Source organism: Dreissena polymorpha, chromosome 16 (assembly GCF_020536995.1).
Source record: "Dreissena polymorpha isolate Duluth1 chromosome 16, UMN_Dpol_1.0, whole genome shotgun sequence".
NCBI lineage: Eukaryota > Metazoa > Mollusca > Bivalvia > Myida > Dreissenidae > Dreissena > Dreissena polymorpha.
In genome coordinates, this window is record NC_068370.1 from 28,875,745 (window position 1) to 28,888,309 (window position 12,565).

Here is a 12,565-nt window from a genome sequence, read left to right on the forward strand (position 1 = left end):
AAACAATCACTTTTAACATCTTCTTCTTCGAAATTGCAAGAGTCCTTGGTACTCTTTCAAATGTGAACACGTAATCCTAAAAGCCCCCCACCATCAGCAATATGTGCTCAGGTGAGCTTAAACACATGCCATTGCGAGTCGCGCTTAAGACAAGCTAACAAGAACGCCAGAAACAAAGACTTAATATACTTTTATATAAATATTACATATAGTTGTATCTTTTATTAAGATGTGGAGCTGGCGCATTTAAATAGGTAAACTCTTGTTGTTGTTATTTAAAATGTTTGTGCTGATCAATAAGTCGTTTGCTATTTTTAATACGAAGGATACTAGATACTCGAAATTTGCTGAAAAATGGTCAAAAAGAACTTAAATCGGTGTTTTTATTCGAAGAGCAAAGACGAGTAAATCCTGATCAATTTCATTTCACTTATAGTCGCGACAGCGTTCTAATTAACGACAGGCGAGAGTGCTTTGACTCCGTCGCCACATTCGCGCTTCCGAATTTCATTTACGTTGTGCCACTTATGTAAGCCATACTAGGCAATGTGTAAACGAGGCAAAACAGTGGCATATATGCGCAAACGTCAATTACGCTTCGTTATTGATATTCGGGCTGTATCACCTTTATTTATGTTTAAAATATTTTTTTTATCGTTTTATAGAAGACTTGTTAACTCAGTGAGATGTTTTACCGTTCAGAAATGTTTAAAACAAAACGTTTTAGTTGTCGATTCTTAATCTACATATTAGTTAGACCTATATAATTATAATGGTTCATGCAACTGATCATTTGCATTGACTAAAGTACAACTTGAAGATGTAAAATGCTAATTATTAAAAAAGGGTCACCTGCTTAATTCAAGTTTCTCTCCTGCTGGCGCTCCCGAGTTTCCATTTAGTTTCAACACTTTCCTGATTATGTTTATGCAGTTCCATGATTCGTATGACAGGATCAACTTGTTTCAACATATAACGTTCATGAACATATTTAACGTTATTACATATATTGCTTTACGCAAGCATTTGAACACCTCATAACAGACATAAAATGCAATAATTGGAAATAAATATTGAGTGAGTAATTCACACGACACATGAAAAACTCGTGCAACAAGCGTTAACCTTTTCTACATCTTAGGTGTAAAATAACTTTATAATAATTTTATCAAATAAATTCCAGTCGATTACTTGTATGTTGGTAGGTTTACAACTAACCTCATTTTTCTACGTAAGCTCATGTTTGACTTATTTATAGGTCGATTTCCGGTGATTTGTTTTGTATCAAAACATATATGCAAAATATTTGCAATACATGCATTCAGTGCGATTTTAACTCATACCTCTGATAAAATGCTACTCCAATTAAAATTGTACTAGATCTACACTTAAGTCCCGATTTGATATTTCGGACTGCACTGGCTAATCTGGAATGACACTTAACGCAAATGCATTAAGCTCCGTGTATCAAAGGTGAGGCTAATTTCTAAGACTGACAAATGTTCACATCATTATCAATATCCAAGAAGAATTTATTACCAACGCCCTTAGTTTCGCTTGAAATTTTGAAAATTCTGACAAAATTGCTTATCTTTTGTTTTGAATTTAAACAATTGATTAGATCAGAAAATCTTTTTATAATGACACAACTGACCGTGTGTACAGATCTGTGTGTGTTGTTTGTTCAAGACTGATCACAGTGGTTGAATTAAGATCAAGGGTTTTGCGATCTGAAAATCTAAAAGACTTCTGGTGTTGTTATATATAAACTGTGGCTCCTCTGAGACCCCTTGAAAAACTACCAGGTCCATCTGCAGTAATGCTTCTCAATCGTCCATAATCATATTTGATCGCAGACCAGACATTATATGAACAGCTGATATGAGCAAGTTTTATGAGTGTTGACAAAACTAAGACTCTTAAAGTCTTTTACTAAAACCCTGTAGGGAAAAACGAACCGCACCCTTGCGGCCATGTTCCTCATAGGACCAGACACATTTTTTAATTTTGATGAAATATCATTAACACATGTTTCATAATGACTTAAAAAAATGAAAGTTTCACCATAACCAAATGAGTAAACTTTCCCAGTTCAATCGTGCCTGTGTTTTCAAGGAACTGGAATCACATTTTTAAAAAGTTGAGGTATTTTTAGAAAACCTGTTCTAAAAAAGTTTTATGACGATTGGGCTAAAAAAAGTATTCACATGCCTTGTCTTTAATTATACCTAGTTTCCTAGTTTTTAACACAACGTAACCAACAGAGCTCGAAACGAGCAATCGCGCGCTTGCACAAAGTGGGTAAAAAATCAATTGTTTATGCACTGTTTTTTTTTGCTGCTAGGAAAAAACTGTTATATAATTGCCATGTTACCTCTCATTGAAGGTTTGAATGTGAATCATCATTTCATCACATTTCAATGTAAATATATCAAAGAATTATTAAAAACTGTAACTATGAAAAATGTCATCAATGTATGTATTATTTAAGGATCGAGAACACGAAATCCAGTTTTGATTAATATTTCTAAAATTGAAAACAACCCATAGTAAAAAAAGACATCACCAGTAAGTGGGTTTGACACATGATGCTTCATCGACAAATTACTATGTAGACTATCTTAAACTTCATACGAATAAAGGGTCTGTAAACTGACCTTGTGACAATGTTGTTCATGAGACCGGTACCATTTTTTAACTCAGCCTAGAAATCATTAGAAATACTTGTTAGAGAAAGTCTATTATATTTTTCACAGTAGCCTGTATTTTGACAAAAAAGTGACAAAGTTTCAAACGCGGCCCAGATACAATTGGGACAAAATTTATTTTATAGTTTCTCGAATACTAGGCAATACATATGGCCTCAGAGTGTTCACAATCTAAATGTTCATGACAAACGAAGGATAAATCAGGACGCACAAAAGGTGATCTAAAAACTCACCTTGGTCACAGTTTTATACGACCTTTAGTTAAAGTTGTACGCAATTTTCACATGAATACAAACAAATTTCGTTGAAACAAGAACCACAACCCCATGCAGAGCTGGCAATGCCAGCAAAAACAGTCCTATTAGTCCGGAAAATGCGACATAAACCCGGACTTAGGGTGAATAATAATGGATTTTTGGTTTGAAACTCCTCTCGAGAATCTAAATGATGCCGGTCTGGTATCATTGAAGTTCCTATCTCCGAAATGGCGTCCAGGATAGACGCTGTTTCAGTATTTTGACATATATTGTTATATATTTATGCCTTTATCCATTATTAAGCATCTGTTCAACCTGAAATTTAATGTTTTTTAGCTTGGGAGTGAATTGATCAAAATTAAATTCCAGATTGTACCCAAAATGTCTATAAATATTGTCGCATATCACATGATTGTAGTTAAAATTTCATCATAATCGATCGGATCGGATCGGAAATTCATGCTATAACAACTTGATACATTGTCTTTGCTGACATTTTGTAAGAAACATTTAAGGGTATCCAAACAAAAGCACTTAAATTGAATTGTTACCTACACATTAAGAGATTAAAGACAACGAAAATAAGAAGCTATATCTAACATACACTTGTGTTTTGTAGATTTTAATAGACTTTACACTACATGAAGTTGCCAAAATTATGTACATAAATCCGCTAAGCTCAAATGATTTACATCTTAATTTGATTGTCATTGGGCAACTATGGACTACACAAGTAATCTCATTATAAGTATTGATGATGTTCCGAATATAGTACATAACAGTTTACAATACCATTATTGTTGTACCGAAAATTTGAAACAAAACTAATATGGATGAGTTTTTATTCAGCTCATTCAGCAAATGTAGAGTCGATGGTTAGACAAACAACAATTGAGTCAACAGTCCCGAAATTCTCTAATGGGAAGACATGTCCAGTTTGTCCACATAATGTTCGAACATTAAGACTACTGACAATAGGAATTTGTGCGCAAGGCATTTACTAAAAATAAAGTTCATACATTTGGTGACCTAAAAATGTATCTTAAAAACAAGCTTCTGGCAGTCGTTCGTCTAAAATGAGAGTTAATTGCTTGTTTGAGGCCGTATTTCTTACTTTTGTTTGTTTACGAGCAGAAGTAAAATGTGATTGACCGTACTATCCGCACTTGGCATAAAGCTCATGTGACCATACGTCCTTGGTGTCTTTTATAAACTTAAAAACGCGAGATTCGGCATCTACTATATAAGATCAGTGTATGAAATGCCTGAACGTGTACAAGATAAATTTTTAAAGGGACAACATGTCAATAGATACGTTCAAGAGAATATGGACTGCCATATGTAGCGATATGTTTATAGAAAAAACTTGTATGAGATATCGCCATGGTAAGAAGAGGGTTAGAAGAGCAACACTAAAACTGAAACATTCATGGTTTGAAGTTTGAGATTCCATATTTGCAGCAAGAGGGATATAGATCTGAAAGAAATAAGAAGTGCCAGTTAATTGGAAATTAAATAGCAACACACAGAGAAAAATCTGATGAGGATTAGTTCAGATTCTAAGGATAAAGCAGATAGTTGGTGAAAGTTGACATTATGTATAAATACGTTGGATCCAAAGTTATCATCCTCCCAGTTAAGTAAACTTTCTGACTGCAACGCGAAAGGTTAGTTAAGTGAACTTTCCGACTGGTAAACCAATACGTGATTGTTCAATATATATTAAGGATGAAACCCACGCTGTGCCTAGAATGCACATTAGGATGGCAGGCGTGAAAGTGTTTGACATTAATCTGATTTATGCAAGAGTGATTGGCTTACAAGATAGTTCAAGTGAAGTCGACATAAACTATACACTATATACAAAGCCATGAATAGACTTAAGTACCTACTGCTATGCTTACTGAAACAGGGGTATCTCATAAACGGGTGCTCAAGAGACTATTAAAAGGCGAGGTGTCTAAGCGAAGCATTGATAGTTTGACCCCATGTTCAGAAATAGATTGATCTGCTATCCTTTAAGTTATTCACTGGCCAATAGACGGAAATATACATGACTACATAGACAATTTTCTTAAATAAGACACACACTAAGGATATATGTTTTCTACGTAGTTTTTAACTTATATATGGAGTTCAGCACCAACAGTATGATCAGGTCAATTAGAAAATCCCCTGTTTTAAGGGTGTACAAACTAAAGGGTTAACCACCACATAATGTAATACTAGGTGTCACTGAGAGCACAAAAAAACAGCTGATCTCTCTGATTTAAAAAAGCGGTAGGCACGAATCAAGATGTTCACATCTTGTGCGCTGAAACACTCAAGCTAGTCATTGCATGAGATGATGGTACTGAAATATATGACATTGTCGTAATCAATCGAACTGTCGTAAACACAAACCATGAAGAAACTGACGCTAATATGATAAGGCAAATTGTTGATGCTGTAGACACGGAACACATCGGCTTTTTTGCTGTACCTGATGAAACAGGCGTGTTTGGTTTGTTGTCTAATTTTTATTGCTGTCCTGAAACTCTCGTTATTGATTAATATGGAATCATCAGTAAGGGAGAGAGTGGTTAAAGAAATTCCCAAAATTGGTTAAATGCATAGACTGTTCGAGACCGACTTGCTCTCTGTTCACGCTATTTCTGCACGCAATATTGTGGCTGAATGTTGTATTATGCGTAAGGGTAAAGTTGTTAAAATGCTAAACGCAAGCAAGTCTTAAAATACTGGTATGGTATATGAAAACTAGTATGAAGATTGTTGGGAAGGAATAGACCAGATTTGTCTCAGCATGGTACGGAAAGCATGAAACAGAGGAAATGTTTATAAGAGGAAAAACACGATTTTACAGCCATGGAAGGCAAATATGATTAGACTATGCAATCGCTAGCAAAGCAGTATCGGACGCGTGTTAAATAATATGTGTACTTATATCCTATACTATAGTATATTCAGGATGAATATTTGTTTTTTCTATATGTACATTATAGGTCAATTGTTCAAAATGAACTGTTGTTGCATTACTGGGGGTACATTAAGGTACATTATCTTGCAGCTGTCTTTGCAGTAGTGAAAAAAATAAACATTGACAATACTGTTTTTCTAACAATTAATCACTTAAAAACATGTGTTTATATGCGCTCTGTATATGCTTAACACGTTTTAAACTGCGCTATTGTTTATATGAATTGCATTATCATCAATACAGAAGTTTCAATATTCGACTATTTAAAAAATCACATAATGTAATAACAGATAATCAGTTGTTGTTTAAAATCTATCTTAGAATCAACATAATAGTATAATACACCTATACCCAGTGTATTGCTATTTCACAAACTCATGCAGTTCATATAGTCTAAATCATTGACTACCCGGTATAGACCTATGTCGGCCAATTAATAGGACTCTAGTGTCCTTGTATACCATATCTTTTTACCCACCATGGTTGCAATCTACATATTTTGCTGCCACGCTATCATTATCTTTTATTATTGAAAATAAATCACATTTTTACAATTTGTATTGTAAAAAAATAATATACATGATATCTGCAACACATGAACGTTGGTGACAATCATTCATTTATCAGGGATGTTTTGTACCTTGCTTTAATTATATGATAACACATATGTTTTTTGTTGTAATAAGCATGCGTAGATGTAGATTTTATAAAAAAATATGTTTAGATAAAATAAGTTTTCATTATAAGAATTTATGACAATCCTTTATTTATCATGGATGTTTTGTACCTTGCCTTAATTACATGATTAACACATATGTTTTGTTTGTAATAAGCATGTGTATGTGTATATTTTGTAAAAAAAACACGTCTAGATAAATAAAATTTTCCTTGTAAAAATGATTACTTTATGTCTTAAATATGAACGTTAATGTAAATTCTTATTCTATCAGGGATGCTTTGCACCTTACTATAATTATATGTGAAACACATATGTTTTTGTTGTAATAAAGCATGTGTATTTGAAGATTTTATAAAAAAAATATGTTTAGATAAATTAAGCATTCACTTTAAAAAAATATTGCATAATGTATTAAATATTAAAATAAGGAACTTCTGAAAAGAATGGAGAATTTACTGGCCATCAAAATCTGTTGCATTCAGTTTTTTGTTGTTGTTGTTGTTGTTTTTGTGTGAATCATAAAGACATTCGTTTTTTTGTCACTTTTTCGTTTTCTTATGTTCACCATTAGGAATACACCACCAAAACAATAAAATGTAAAGAATGCTACATATGTTGTAAAACTATGTATGTTGATGTAAATAAGTCCATATGTTTGATTGTAGCCAAAATCATTCATTATACTTTAAGCCTCCATTTGTACATTTTGTTCTTTTGTTCATATATTGTATGTTTGTGTTTAATTGCTGAATTGTTTATGTTTCAACATGCAGAAGTTAAAAGTTATCATTATTGTATGTTATATATTGTACTAAGATATCTGTTTTATGATTTATATGTTAAAGCACTTTTGTCATCTGTATACAAATGGATAATCTGAAATTAATCTCATACAACTGTAGAGGCCTAAATAACACTAAAAAACGTAGAGATGTCTTTGATTTTTTAAAAACAAAACAAGCGCATATTTATTGTCTCCAAGACTGTAATTTTACTCATGATATGAAAAATAAAATATATTCAAAGTGGGATGGAGAATGTTATTTTAGTTTTGGGCAATCAAATTCAATAGGGATTTGCGTTTTGTTTAAAAAGAACTTACCAATCACAGTAAATAAAATTAAAAAATGACTCTGTTGGAAACTACTTACCTTTAAATTCGACATATATGACAAACAGATTTACCTAATGTACATTATACGGGCCAAAAGACTGATAAATACACTGATAAATATATAATATGTGGGGACTTAAATTGTGTTTTAGATGTCAACTTAGATTATCAAAATTACACATCCATTAACAATAATCAAAATGCAAGAAAAACACTGCATTCTATTATGAGAGATAACAATATAATTGATACTTTCAGATATCTAAATGGCACTATTTAACAATATACATGGAGACGCTTAACGCCATTAATACAGGCTAGAGTTGATTTTTTCCTAACTTCGAATAATCTGTCATCCAAACTTCGAAAATCTACTATTGATTCATGTTATAAGTCAGATCATTCCATCATCGACCTAGACATACCTTTTGAGGATATAGCACATGGAAAAGGGCTATGGAAATTCAACCATTCACTTTAAAGAATATTGACTATTTAAATTTCATTAATTCTTTGATAGAAAATATTAAACTACAGTACTGTATACCTATCAACAACATAGTAAACATAGAAAATATCAACAATAGCAACATACAATTTGTTATAAACGACGAATTATTTCTGGAGACATTACTTATGGAAATAAGAGGAAAAACTATTTCGATTTCATCATATAAAGCTAAACAGTACAAAAACCATGAATCAAATTTAATTAAGAAAATTGATATACTCCAAATATCCTTACATGAAACTAATTCAGCCCAGTTACGTGAGCTACAAAATGAATTAGAAACTGTGAGGGAAAATAAACTTAAAGGGTATCTTATTCGCTCTAGAGCAAAATGGATAGAAGATGGAGAAAAAAACACTAAATACTTTTGCTCACTCGGATCTTCTTGTCATTACATCGACAAGTCGATACCTTTTATTAAATTAGAAAACGGGGCTAAGTCAACAGGGCAAAACGGTATTTTAAAAGAAGCTGTTTCATTCTATAAAACATTATACAATAAAAATGACAACTAAATAAAATACAATATTAATGCTGATCTATGTATTAATAATATACCTAAATTGAATAAATTGCAATCTGACTCGTTAGAAGGACTGCTTAATATTATAGAAGCATCAATAACACTTAAAAATATGAAACATGATCAAAGTCCAGGTTCTGATGGATTCACTGCGAAATTCTTTAAGGTATTTTGGAGTAAGTTAGGCCACTTCATAGTGAGAAGTCTTAATTATGCTTTTATTACAATTTCCCTGTCCATAACACAAAAACATGGAATATTACTTGTATCCCAAAAGAAAACAAGCCGAGATGTTACCTGAAAAACTTAAGACCATTGACACTATTAAATGTTGTTTACAAATAAGCATCAGGTTCCATTTAAAATAGATTCAAGACAGTACTTGATATTAAAATCTCCAAAGATCAAACAGTTTTCATTAAAGGTCGATTTATTGGTGAAAACACCAGATTACTTTACGATATCCTGAAATATGCTGAAGATTATAATTTACCTGGGTTTCTTATGACGATTGACTTTGAAAAAGCGTTCGATACCTTGTCTTTCCATTTTATAGAAACAACTTTTAGTTTTTTCAATTTCGGACCAATGTTTCAAAAATGGATATTATTGTTCTTGCAAAATACCATGGCCTCCATACAAATAAATGGATTCTTGTCAGATACTTTTTGTATAGAAAGGGGATGTCGTCAAGGAGATCCAATCAGTGCTTACATTTTTATAATCTGTGTATAAATTTTTGCTATTAAAATAAGGGAAAGCAAAGAAATTAAAGGTATAACTATAAATGACTTACAATATAAAATATCACAATTTGCGGATGATACATCTTTGTTTCTGGACGGATCGGAATCATCTCTTTACTGTACATTAGATATGCTTCATGAATTCTCATTATACTCTGGACTTAACTATGAAAAATTTAATTTAATTTGGATAGGATCTATGAAATATAGTACTAGAGTGATAAAAACTAAATACAAACTGACATGGGGAGCTACTACCTTCAAAGTTATCGGGATAGTGTTTGATATTAATTTAGAAAAAAATAGTAATGTCAAATTTTGAAAACTAAATCGAAAGTATTAAAAGATCGATAAGTCATTGGAATCGCAGAAACATTACTCCTCTAGGAAAGACAACCATTGTCAAATCATTGTTTCTACCTTTACTTACTCATTTATTTGTATCATTACCAACACCAAGCATAGACACCATGAAATCTATAAATCAACACGTGTGACTTCATTTGGGCAGGACCAATCAAAATAAAAAGAAACAGTAATTGTTAAGGATTATAACGAAGGTGGGTTAAATATGGTAGATATATGTTCTTTTGAAAATTATATGAAAATAGCATGGCTTAAGAGAATAGTGTCAGGCGAAGGAAATTGTTATTCACTGGCTAGATCGTTAATAGATTTTAAAATAGTATTCAATACTGGTAAAAAGGATGCCGAAAAAATATGCTTGCACTAAAAAAATAAATTTTGACTTGATGTTTTGAAAAAATATATATTGTATATTGACAAGCTGCCAATATTGAATTGTGATGATATTCTGGATATGCCTCTTTTTTTTCATAAGATTAAAACTAGCAATAGCTATATCCATATTAAATGTCTATATGAAAGAGGTATTCGGTTTGTGAGAGACATAATGGTAGAAAGAAATTGCTTTATTTCCAAAGAATCTTTGGATACACAAGTTGGGACAAACGTAAACTTTCTATTGTACCGATGATAAATAAACATAATAAAGAAATACATTGACAATTTTGAAGACCTGCTAAACTTTGACAAAACACTCTAGGACCTATATTACCAACTTACATAAAAAATAGTAACCAGCCCTAAATAAGAGAAACATATTTATAAAACATTAATAAAAAACAATGACATTCCAGCTTGTTATACTAAATTGAATTCAGAATTTTGAAATATTGAATGGAAAAAAGTACATGCACTTGTATTCAATATAACTAAGAAATTTATATCAGATGATTCCAGTTCAGAATAGTTCACAGAAAGTTTGGGACAAAATCCCTAATGTTCAAAATGAAAATTGTCGCTAATAATTTATGAACATTCTGTAATTTGGAAGTTGAAAATATAATGCACTTGTTCTGGTACTGTCCACATGCCCAGGACATTATTAAATTTGTTGTTGATACTGTTCGTAGAAGTAGACCAAGCATACCTATTCACATTACATGACAGGATCTAATTACTTGGAATTATTTATCCAAAAATGAATGATTAAAATATAGTATAACTAGAGCTTAAACGTTATATCTTTTATTGTCAAAGAAAAAAAAAGAATTCCTTCAAAATACGGACTTGTAATCAGTATGAAACAAACTTTTGAAATTTACAGAAATTCAATTTAATCAGAAGAATTAAAAATTATGGTCTCTGGTTAAAATATTTAATGACATCTCATATAATGACATAACAAATCATAACACATAATATAAATAATGCTGATAACATATTTATTTGTTGTCGTTGTTGTAAACTCTGTATTATCAGTTTTTCGTATACAATGCAATTCAGCACTTTCTATTTATTTCTCTTATGTGCAATATTTTATGTTAAATGATATACAAACTTAATTTCAACATTAATTTAGCTTGTTACAATATAATTGTACAAACTGTTTTTTTCTGTTGTTGTAAAATACTTGAACTATAACACAATTATAATATTATATGAATGTATGTTGGATGTACTACAAGTATACTAATAAATTTATATTTATGTTCCCACCTAAAAAGCTGTACAGGTAATACTTTGTTTTATGAAATTTATAATACTTTGTATGAATGTATACAATATTCGTATGTATGTATGTAATATTATGAGTGAATAAAATTTTGCACTTAAAAAAAAGAAAAAAGTATCGAACGCGTGCTATTAATATATGAAACGCGCACCTATAGAGGCGTGTTTATGGAAACACGCAATACAAACAGACCCCCCGGAACTAAATCAATGAGATTACTGTTGGAAAAAGGATGAGGCATCACACACTCTTTTACCAATTACAGTAGCCTCACATGTTGCTTTAGCTCCTCCCAACATGCAGACAAACATTGCTGTTACATAACTATGTCGTTAAAAAGGAAATATATAGTTTAAGTGTAGTTTGTTATGTAATCGTTGATATGAACTACAAAGTATTCGATATGAACTTATATTAACACAAGAACATCACCATATGCTTAACAGCTGACATCATAAGATAAACTGGTACACATACTATTTTACCTTATGAACAAATGTTAAATAATACGTATTATGGTATTTCAATTGATATCTCATTTACTTCAAAACAGTACACCGGTATATTTTCATCTAAAATAAATATTATTTTCGTAGAATGTGCTTTATACAACTATATAATTTGTATCTGATGGTTAGGATCAGTGCGATACGTTAATTCTGCAAATGCTATATTGAAATTGATTTAATCAGACACTTGTTTAATACTTAAGTGCTGCTAAGGTTGGTTTGGTTGTATTATGTATATATTCATTATCCAAATTTGGATAAGATATTGGTTTACGAAGCAAGTTTTGAGGAGCTATCTTGATTCTGGCTGCCACTTTGGACGCCATCTTCCTTATTTTTAAAAATATAGTTTTCATTCCGTAATGCATTTATGCTAAGTATGAGTATATCACAATTACATTATAAGATATTTGTATACGTAAAATCAAATACACAATGACTATTTTTAACAAATATATTGAAATGTAATATGAAAATACCATTATCAACGCCATTTATTAGCA

The 12,565-nt window shown here is 31.3% G+C and overlaps 3 protein-coding genes across 4 annotated transcripts in view; 1 reads left to right on the forward strand and 2 right to left on the reverse strand.

Moving 5' to 3' along the window:
• The window catches only part of LOC127862663 (pikachurin-like), a 232,930-nt gene that overhangs the window by 142,408 nt on the left and 77,957 nt on the right, over positions 1-12,565 (forward strand). The window lies entirely within an intron of this gene.
• LOC127861733 (neurogenic locus notch homolog protein 1-like) overlaps positions 1-12,565 on the reverse strand; it is a 195,471-nt gene that overhangs the window by 15,606 nt on the left and 167,300 nt on the right. The window lies entirely within an intron of this gene.
• The window catches only part of LOC127861556 (uncharacterized), a 28,999-nt gene that overhangs the window by 15,606 nt on the left and 828 nt on the right, over positions 1-12,565 (reverse strand). The gene's annotated exons all lie outside the window — the stretch shown is intronic.